We start from the raw sequence: 9848 nt of genomic DNA, 5'->3' as shown, positions 1-9848 counted from the left end.
CGCCCCAAGCTTCTTGTGTCGATTGCGAGACGGCGGAAACGGTGGTTCAAATTCAAAAAAAGAAAAGAAGTGAGTCCCGGTTTAGTGTGTCACCCGGAGAAAAGGAGCCCGGGGCGGCAGTGCTCCCCCAACCTCCTCTCCGGTTCCCTCAGTCTCCAGAGTCAGACTGGGCCTCCGCCGGCCGTTCAAATTTGAATTTCAGCGCCCGCAGCCGCGCGCATGCGCTTGGGGAGGGGTGCGCCTCCCCCGCCCCCACAGAAGGTCACGTGGCCTCTCCGGCCGCGTGCGTCCTCAGGGTTTCCGGGTCCCTGCTCTCCGCCCAGAGCAGGCAGCGGGAAGCGGCGGTAGGTGCGGTTCTCCGGGCATTTCAACCGCCTGCCTGCCGAACCCCACCCCCGAGGCTTGTTCACCCCGCCCTTTTCAAGCCGGTAGGTTCACACCCGCTGTGCGTGGGCGTTCCCGCCTTCCTGCATTCTTAAATACATAATTAAGAGCCCTTGTTTTGGAAATCCCACTGGCCTTTGGGCCTTACGTAGCTCTTCTCCCTACCTTATTTTCCCCTAAGGCTTCTGCAGTCCTCGGGTAGGAGCAAAGCCAGAGTTTCCTGGACACTTAGTGCTAATGACTTATGACCCACCTTGCCCGCTGGAGGCCTTTCCTACTGGAAAAATTAAGACTAACAGACTGTATATGAAAAGTTTATACACAGAGCTCCTTCATGCTTGTTATTGTATTTTACTTTTTGTTATTTTTCAGTGGTTTACATTCTACACAACTGTGGGGTTACATTTTTACTCTTCCATATGTGCACATGCTTTGTGCTTCCTGTTTTAAGTCCCTCCCAACTGCATACCATTAATGTTAGAACTGTAAAGATTTGAGAAGCCATATACTTTAATCCTTCCTTTTTACAGTTTAGAGAAAGGAGGCCCTGAGACGTTAACTGGTCCAAGAAAAGTAAAAGTCACATTCTCAGTTCATGGTATGCTTTCCACCACTAGATCAGGTTGTGTCTCATGTTTATAGATTACTCTAATTGCTAAATACGTTACCTAGTTACCGTATCAGATGCCTTTCGCATTTAGCAAGGCTCTGCTGGGACTTGTAAAGAGGCTTCTTCTTGACTTGTTGGTTTGAAAGTAACACCATGTAGATTACAGAATGCCCAACGGCTGAACATACCAAAACTGTTCCTCCCAAGTAAGGTAAATGTACAATTATTTTAGATAACTGACATTTTGAGACAGTCTTTTCTATATAATAACCTGTAGTGAGAAAGACTATTATAGTGAGATTATATATACATATGTTTTCAGGGTGGTTTTCACCTTATTAACATTTCAATTCTAGCAATCAGTAAAAATTACAAAAGGTATTTCACTAATAATATCTGTAATTTGAATTTTGATGTCATGGAGTAAGAATTCTTAGTGTGTGTTAGAAAGAAGTTGCTTGACTCTATCAGGGCTATATGTTACTTAGACTTAGGTAAATCATTGAACACTATTTTTTAACCTTTTGGGGAAGTCATGGACTCTTTTGAAAATACAATTAAAGATGATCCTTTACCTAGAAAAACGCTTGTTCAATCATAAACTAATAGGCTTTCGTGAAGCTTATGGTTACCAGGTTAAGAACCTCTGATTTAGCCTTTGAATTTTAGTTTGCTCCAAATAATTAACAATCCTTAGAGTTGTTAGGAGGATCACATGAAAAATTGAGATTCAAAAGTAGTCTGTCATAAGAATATGCAAGTGTTTAGTATATCAAATTGTTGGTATTTAACTCAAAATATGCCACTTAAGAACAAAAGAGAAAAGATGCTTGAATTTTTATCAAGTGCTGGACAGGAAAGGGGTGGGTGGCGACTGTTTTAAACAACATTGGAAAATGAGTCCGGGAATTTTTGTAGTCCTTTGTGCCTTCTGACTTTGGCCTCTGTGAACCATAGATCTTTATAGCTTGATTCTAGTTAAGACTAAAAGAAAACTAAAGCAATTGCACAATATAGCTATGCAAAACATTTAGTTTATCTTACTTGACAGTCCCCTTACATCTTTGCTCTTTGACCTGGGGAAGAGGAGGAGAGGAAGGGATGGGGGAGGAAGAAGAGGAAGAGCACCACAACAATTGCTATAACTTATTAAAATCTGTGTGCCATAAACTGTGCTGGATCTCAAGTTTATTCTCCTGGAATACTATTATCTCCTAACATGTCTCTTTATTTTCATTCTTTCCCTTTTGGAGTTTATTTTCCATTTTATAAACTAAAAGTACTTTTATCCTTTGAAAATTGTGTTATAGAATATTTTCAGTTTACTTTTAAAAAGTAGTGAATAAAACAGGTAACTGTGTATTCACCACATTGCTTGAAAAATATTTAATATTACACATAAAATTGAGGTCTCCCTTTCCCTCTCTCCTCCTTAATCCCATTCACCTTCCACTCCCACAGGGGTAAAACTATCTGATTTTGGTGTCTATCATTCTGTTGAAATTGGCTTTTATTATACATCTACAAATGTCAATAAAAATAGTGTCTTACATCTTTCTGCAGCTTTTAATAAGATTCATCCTAATAACTATAACTGCATTTCATTTATTTTTTGTGCTATATTCTATTGCATGAATATACAATAGAATATAGTATATTTATATGTATATTCTATTGCATGAATATACATGGAAATTATATGGATACATGTAATTTATGTGTCCATTATCTTGTTAATAAACATTGGACTTCTTTCCAGTTTTTCATTTCAAAGATCCCATTTGTCATGAATATTTTAATGCTACAAAACTTTCTCTAGGGTAATTAGAATCATTGCAACAAGTGTATTTCAATTTCATTGGTAGATATTAAAAATAAATTGCTCTTTCAAATGATACAGTAAGTTATACACCACTCAGTAGTATATCCGCATGCTCTTGGGTACTTTTCAGGTAGTGTTGTTCCTGTTTTTGTGCACATTTTTTATCACTATGAAGGTGACCATTTCTGTGTTTATTTGCCTTTCAGTTTTCCTTTTCTGCAAATTTCAACTTCATATCCTTTGCATTTTACCTTGTGGTTGTCTTTTTCTTACTGATTTGTAAGCTTTTTGTTGCTTGTTTACTATTTCATGAAAAGGTAACCTTTTTGGTTTTTGACTTATAAATATCTTTTCATAGTTTGTTCTTTTCACTTTTGAAAAGTTTACCATCCCAGGCCTCTCTGGTGGCCCAGGGAGTTAAGGTATGGCACTATGAAGGTATGGGCAGCAGCTGCAGCACTTGGATCCCCTGCCAGGGAACTAACCCACGTGGCACACAACAGACCTCGCTGGTCTCTCCCGCTGCTCCCCTCAGCAGTGTATTTCAATGGATCTGCCTCCACTCTGTCTCTGGTGAATCCTTTTACCTCTGCCTATACCCCAGCTCTGGCCTACACCCCCAGCTCTGATATGCATAAATAAATCAATCTTAAAAAAAAAAAGTTTACCATCCTGAGTATTTTTGTAAATGGCACCATATCCATACAGTTGCTCAAACCAAAAAAATAACCCAGTTCAATTTCCTCTTTCTCTCACCAAAATATATCCTGGGTCTTCTGCTTCTCCCTGTCTATAACTTCCATGTCACTCTAAGCCATCACCAACCTGACTTGGCACAAAGCAAGAATCTCCCCTCTTGTTTCCCTGCTTCCACTCTCACCCTTTTAGCCCTTGCCCTCAAGGCTGTCAATGGGATGTTCATTAAAAAAAAAAAAAAAAAAAAAAAAAAAACATAAAATTATGTCACTCTCCTGTTTAAAATCCACCTGTGCCTCTGACAGCACTTAGAACAAAGTCCAAACTCCCTTTCTGGCCCCACCTACTTCTGAAATCATTTCTTGTATCACTTTCCAGGCTTCACTGAACTCCAACCATGCTGACCTTCACACATAGCACCATAATCATGTAAAGATAGATGAGCCCCATCTCAGAACTTTTCTTTTGCAATTCCCTCTACCTGGAACATTTGTCTCCCCAAATTTACAATGGATGACTCTTGTCCTTCAAAGTCTCAGCTTAAAAGTTATTTCCTCCAAGAAGCCTTCCTTGACACACTCACCCTTATCCCAACTAACCATCTAACATACTTCTCTGATTTTCAGATTTCATAGCATTCATCTATCTGAAATGGCATCATTTCTAACTTTTTTTTTTTGTTTCTTCCATTACAACAGAAGTTTCAAGGGAACTGAGATACTAATTTACTCACCATAGAATCCCAGATGTATGAACTAAGGATTAGATGGGGGGTGTGTGTGTGTGTGTGTTTGTGTATGGTTTCACATATTTTCACATATATGTATGCATTCTTAGTAAATTCTCTGTGTATGAATCATGTATTTTTATCATCTGGTTTTTCCTGTATACAGTAGGCACTTATAAGTATCGGTGGAAGGAGTAAATTAAAACTTATTTTGGTATCTTAAAAATATAAATAAGGGCCTCCCCTGGTGGCGCAGCGGTTGAGCGCTGGCCTGGGAAGCTGCCCGCAGCCTCTGCAGCGCCGGTTCGATCCCCGACTGCCTGCGAGGATCCCACATGGCGCGCAGACCTCTCCTGCCATGCCCGCTGCTCCCCTCAGCAGTGTATTTCATCGGGTCTGCCTGTTCTGTTCCCTGCTCTGGCTCTGGTGTACCCAGAGCTTCTGACTGTACCCAGTGCTTGTATAAATAAATAAATATTAAATATATATATAAAAAAATAAGATGGACAAAATTTTTGTTTGTTTAAAAAACTTCTCTCCTACTGCATTCACTTATAGCAAAACATCTTTTTAAAAAAGTCAGCGTTTCCCAGGAATTTTTGTGGTGTTCTGTTTCACTGAGGTGTAAAGGCAGAGGCAGTTTCACAAAGCATTCTTTCATTTGGCTTCCACTTAATGCTTTCCATTCTTCTGAATATAGACATACTGAAAACATTCCATTCTCTCAGTAGAGACATTCTGAAAGCATTCAAACTTCCCTGAAAATTTAAAAAGAAAAAAGTCATGGAAACTAATTATACCAACTGGTCCCTGAATTTTTTCTTATGTGAGTCAAGAAACATAGTTTATTGCTTGCCCTGAGGCTTCTGTTACTGATTGTTAGAATCTGGGCTGTTGCACTATGTTTGCTCTGTTCTATTAGGGCGGCTACAGATGAATTTTCCTCTATGCGTGTATTTTCTTTCAGTGACATAGTTTCAGTGACATAGATATTTTCAGTGACATAAATTACTTCCATTAGAAAAGGAAAAAAAGTCAAAAATATTTTCTAGAAGCTTCTCCCATTCTTTTAAACTCTCATCTAAAATTTCAAAGCAAATAGCATTTTAATATTCTCATTTTTTAGTTACTAAGAACTTATGAAATTAAATCTTTTCTCTGTTTCAAGCATTATATATACTTGAACTTTTGCTATAGAATGTGAGATATTGTTTATCACTCCACTGACACTAGCAAGTCAGTAGTAACTAGCAGCCTTTTCTAGTCTTCACCATTGTCCCTCTTCCTTAGCCTTTACTACCCAACTCCTCCAATCAAGGTAAATGATCAAATGTGTTCTAAGTCTTTAAAAAGCAGCATGTTCATCATTTATTTAAAAAAAAAAAAAACCAAGATTCTCTGTTGTAACAGAGCTGTGTTGACTAATATTTTTTATCCTCAAGTTTCATCAAGTATGAAAGTTTGTATATTCTTTTTATGGGAATATACAGATTAACATAAGGCTAGTTAAACAAAAATTACTGACAAGATAGAATATATAAAGTCTTTATTCATAATATAAAAACCCCCTCATATATAAAAGAACAATATTTTCATTAAAATATCTTATTTTTGTATCCAAAATTGAATGGAAACCTTTAAAGATTTTGTATCAAAGTGATCCACAATGTAATACTGTTAGTGTACAAAGAAATGACCATAAAAGTCCAGTATAATACTGAAGCAGAGTTAACTGTAATGATATTTTTTGTCTATTATTGGAAAACTTAAGTTTAATTCAACTTTAGAAAGAGGGAGGTACACCTTTAAAGATAAATCATTGAAACCAGTTTTAATTTTTTTTTTTTTCCCTGTGGGACCCTTGCCAGTGGCCAGGGATCAAACTGGCCCTGCAGAGGCTACCTACGGGCAGCCTCGCAACCCAGCGCTCAACCGCTGTGCCACCAGGGGAGGCCCAGTTTTAATAAATTCTTAACTTCATTTTGCAATGAGTACTTCAAGTAGTAACTGATATGACATCAATTCTTTTTTCTCAATAGTAAAGATTTACAGAGAAACAGGTATAAAGGAAAGTTTCTCAGAAGATGGAATTGTTCATTGTTCTGGTGGATATGTAAAAACAATGCTGACTCAATAACAGCCAAGCAGACAGCTGCAGATGCTGTACCCAATGGAAATACTAAGCAGGCATAGTGCAAATCAATAATTAACAAAGCAGATGCACAAAGCTTGATGAGGATGAATAATTGCATATGGGAGATTGGTAAAAGGAGCTGATTACAATACTAGTTTGTAAGAAATTAAACTCTTTGCATTCACAAATTTGTTAGCAAGAGTAATTCAGTGTTTAATAACACATGAAGACTGTATTTTAAAAATCCTGGGTCTCCCCGGTGGCACAGCGGGCTGAGCGCGGCGCTGTGAAGCTGTCTGCAGCCTCTTCAGAGTGGGTTCGATTCCTGGTCAGCCAGGGAGAAACCCACATGGTGTGGCAGACCTCTCCTGCCTTGCCCACTGCTCCCCTCAGGCGTGTCTTTGGTCCGTCTGCCTGTTCTTCTCCCTGCTCTGTCTCTGGGGAATTCTCTCACCCTCCCATGCCTCTGACCTGTACCCCAGTTCTTATATAAATAAATAAATAAATAAATCTTTTTTAAAAATCCTTTCATTAAATTCAGATGCCCCTATATCACGCACTAATATAGCAAGTACTATATACTACTTATCACTAAGAATATTTAGAAATCTAAATGGTCCACAAGAAAATATTGGTAGGATAAACATAAAAATAATTTTTAAAGAATGAAATCATATTCTAGGTAGACTATTTATTCTTGGAATTAAGTTTAATGAAATGTTGAAGAGGGAGGTATACCTTTAGTGCTCATCATTTTCTAACTTTTATGCATGTTTATGTGTGTTTGTGTATGTATAATCTTCCCTACTATCAGTAAGTTTCTTGAGGATAAGTATCATGTCTTTTAATGTACTCTAAAAACTAAGTCAGGTGCTTCTATATAAACAAATACCCGTGCAATGAATAAAATAATACATCTTGGTTTTGCAACAGGGTGGTCCCCAGGAAAGGGGGAGGTTCCAGGTTTCCTGCAAAAGGAGGGTGGAGCTGAGCAGGGAGAGAAGAAGCTGCAGAAGAAACTGAGGAAGGAAGGAAGCAGGATGGAGAGCCAGAAGGAGATCTGGAGGAGGCACACGGAGCAGAGAGACACTCGAAGAAACTGAGCTTGCCTTTTGGTTGTGGACTGGGTGAAACAGATGTGGGTGAGAGACTGGTGGGGAGGTGACAATGGCAGTTTTTGTCTTGATTTTGATTTTGCTTTTTTCCATCCAGGCTTGTCTGCTTGTTTCTGATCCTTTTCTGTGGGTCCCCACTGGCAGATGCTTTAGACTTATGGCAGGCTTTGGGGCCTTGTTCTGGGCCAATCCTGCTTGGGTGGACTTTTACCCACGAGGGAACAGGTAACTTTGGGTGCTTGATTTAGAAACTATATTCTTTGCCTTTCCTGCATTGTTTACTAATTGTATTAATGTTCATTATCATTAAAATCTCATGTTTTGTGTTGATGTGGTGGATGGCAGAACCTATTTAGAGCAGCAGGTTTGTAGGGTTTGGGGTGCCTCATTCCCTGCCCTGTAACAGTTTCTTCAAAATAGCGTTAAAATGGAGAATATGTTTAGCATGCTTTAGTAAAAACATTTGGAGTAAATTCTTTACACAGATGCTGAACATCTGACTTGGAAATGTCTTAGGAGGTTTTTTATTTTGGGGGAAATAAAGTTCTAGACAGTCCCAGGGTAATAGATGCATTTATAGCAAACTTGGTTTTAGGGTTTGCGGTATATAAGAAAGCTAGTGAATGTATACAAGGAAGCTAGTAATATAAAGTCCATTTGCAGCCTTTTTCCTTAGTACATTTGTTGCAAAAATGACTGTTTTATCAATTCAAAATTCATTCATCATTATAAAAAGTGCTTGAAGATTGTCCATTTCATGTCATTCTGTTTTTTTGTTTTTTTTTTTTAATCACTGAAAATGCATACTTTCTGGGCCTTCTTGGTGGCTGTAGTGGCAGGAAGGGCACAGGGCAGGATCTGTATGATTCGAGCAGACCTGGTAAAGGAGAGCCCTGGAGCCCTTGGTGGCTTTCTCAGGCTTTTACTGAGCTTTCACATTTAGTGCAACAACCAGGTACATGGCAGGCAGGGAGGCCAGGAGGCCTCCAAGCCCCAAGCAGTCTTCACTCTGGGCTTCTCTGACTTTCTTTCTCCCCTTTCTCCTGCCTTGCTTCTCTTGGCAGGTATCTCAGTACTGCTGCTGCTGCCCAAAGATCTAAACACACAACTTATAACAATGTAACAAATGCAGGTGCCCACCATCAGGCATGAAATCCTAATGGTGGGAGGGCAGAAAAGCCTGAAAATCATTTACCCTCCAGTGGTGCAAGGGGTTAAATCCCAGCACTATGAATCAAGGGGCCTCCCTGGTGGTGCAAGGGGTTAAGACAGCTATGAAGCAATTCACAGCCTCTGCAACAGGAGTTCCATCCTGCCTGGCCAGGGAGAACTCAACATGGTGCAGCAGACCTCTCGTGACTCTCCCGCTGCTCCCCTCAGCAGTGTATTTCAGTCAGTTTGCCTGTTCTGTTCCCCACTCTGTCTCTGGTGAATACTCTTGCCCACACCCCACACACCTCTGGCCTGTACCCCAGTTCTTGTACGCATAAATCAATCAATCTTTAAAAAAAAGACATAATCAAGATAAAACAGCAAAATATATAATAAATTAGATAAAATTAAGTATTAAGGGAAAAAGCAGAGAAGGAGACGGCGGACAGGAAATCCGAAAAAGAAATGGAATTTTGTTTTGCTTTTAAACATTTGTATGTTGTGGTGCCATTACAACACTGCATAGGTTCCAAGATTACACTTTCTCACTTTGCCTGCTACCAAATGTCCAGTCACCGTCCACCAAAGAATGCAATTTTTAATTAACTGACTAGAATAGGCCTTACTGAGAAGTGATGTTTGGGTTAAGTATTGAAAAAGTGAAGGACATCTTACGAATATCTGGGGAAGAGCATTTCGGGCAGGAGCAATTCCAAATTGCAACCCGCCTTGAAGTGTATTTCAATAATATCAAGGAAACCAGTGTATCTAGCGAGGACGTGGGGGAAGGGGAGTGGGAAATGAGATCAAAGAGATGACAGGAATTATGTCATAAAGGACCTATTTGAATTCCTTCACTTACGTTCTTAGCAGCTCAACTAAATTAGTTTCAGCTTTTCTGCACTTTGAAAGTTAACTAAAGGGAGCAGACTGACTTTGCAATTCACAGCCTGGACCGAGTGTCAGATCATCCTTCTCTAGTGAAGCTACCGCGTAGTTACGCGCACAAACGTCTTTGGGGGATAATCTGTCAAAATGCCTCTAGCCCACTGGTTGGCGTCGGTTCCGGGTCCAGCCCACAAGCCCCGGAGACGCTAGTCCGCCCTGTGCACGCCGGGAGCTGTGGTTCCGCGGCGCTCTCGCTCGGCGCGAGCCGGCGGCAGACGCTGGAGCGCCCCAAGCGACGCGCAGACTCTGGAGCGCGGCGA

This window comes from Talpa europaea (assembly GCF_964194135.1).
Source record: "Talpa europaea genome assembly, chromosome: 3".
In the NCBI taxonomy this organism is placed as follows: Eukaryota; Metazoa; Chordata; class Mammalia; order Eulipotyphla; family Talpidae; genus Talpa; species Talpa europaea.
The sequence above is the reverse complement of the archived record's forward strand: the minus strand, read 5'-3'. Positions refer to the sequence as shown.